Below are 1424 nucleotides of genomic sequence, written 5' to 3'. Positions count from 1 at the left end.
CCACTCCCCCCACGCCCCGGCCAGCCCAGGAGAGGAGAGGGACGGCTCGCCGAGAGCAGCTTAAGCAAAGGAAAAGGTGATGCCTGGGGGGTGGCAGGGTGCTTGGGGGGCAGCTCTACGGGGCGGGGTGCCGGGGGGCATGTGGGGACGGGTGTTTGCACCCACAGGGGGTATGCAAGGGGACAGAGGGGTAGGAAGGACCATGCCTGCGTGAAATTGGGCACGTGGAAAAAAGAGCGTGCCCGTGGGCTGGCGGGGGCGGGAGGAGCAAGTGGCCGGTGGATGTGCCTCATATATGGTAACTATAGGGGTTTGGCTGTAAAGAAAATGGCTCCTATAGAGAAAACCCAAAAGAGGGCTCGGGGATGTCCCCAGGGACCAGGGGAGCTGCTGGGACATGGGGACGGGGCTGCGGAGCCGCAGGGCCCCTCCCGGGGGGTGTCCCGTGGGGAAATGGCCGGCATGGCCATGTCCTCCGGCTGGGAATTTCAACCGGCCGGCTGAGAGCTGGCGCCGCGGCTGCCCCGTGCTAATGGAGCCCCAGGAAAAACACCTCGATCGCTGCATTTCTCCTGGCGAGCTATTAATAATTAAGCCACTCATTTAAGGCAAAGTCAATAGAGTAACTGGCTTGGGAACTGTTTGCCAGAACCACCCCAGGGGACACAGCCTGGGTGGGGCGAGACATCCTCTTGGCATCCCGGCGCGTGGGGTCGGGGTGCTGTGCTGCCCCGGGGGGATGGCAGGGTTCCCCGCCGGGCCGGCAGCCAATAGGTGGGTTAACGGCACCAGCTTGCTCGCTTCGGCAGGGTCAGTGCCAGCGCCGGCAGCGCTGTGCCCCGTGGCACAGTGGCAAGGACAGCCTGCGAGCTGGTGGGATGCAGCTTCGCTCCCGGCTGGCAGCACCTGCGCAGGCAGGTGTCCCCTCCAGCGCTGCCTGGCTCTCGCCGGTGGCTTTTCCTTGTGGTGCCAACGCCGGTGCTGCAGATGGTGACCGTGGCACGATCATGGCCAAGGTGTAAGACCAAACCCTGGCCGCTCCCAGGCATGCAAAACCCTCTTGGCTTCACACCCATGCTGCAATTTTGGGGTAGGGTCAGAGCCACCGTACACCCCCCGTATCCCCGCCGTTCCTGCCGCGCTTGCCAGCGGCTCAGAAAACCAACCGGGAAGAGGCTGGATGTGGCCAGCCCTGCCTGACCCGGCGATCCCTGCTGCAGGGCCGGGGCGGGGGGAGCGCATGGGCGAGTTTGGGCATGTTTGCGGGATGCCACCAGGTGCCCCCACCCCGTCGGCATCCCCTGGCTGCCGCGCTGGGTGCCAGGACGAGCTGTGCCCAGCACCCAGCCGCAGCCCCGGGCTCCGGTTGCATTTTCCATTCATTATTCATCGAGCTGGAAATCTCAGCGGCAGGAGACGACTGG

The sequence above is a fragment of the Aptenodytes forsteri genome, unplaced genomic scaffold, assembly GCF_000699145.1.
Source record: "Aptenodytes forsteri isolate BGI_AS27 unplaced genomic scaffold, ASM69914v1 Scaffold196, whole genome shotgun sequence".
NCBI lineage: Eukaryota > Metazoa > Chordata > Aves > Sphenisciformes > Spheniscidae > Aptenodytes > Aptenodytes forsteri.
The sequence above is the reverse complement of the archived record's forward strand: the minus strand, read 5'-3'. Positions refer to the sequence as shown.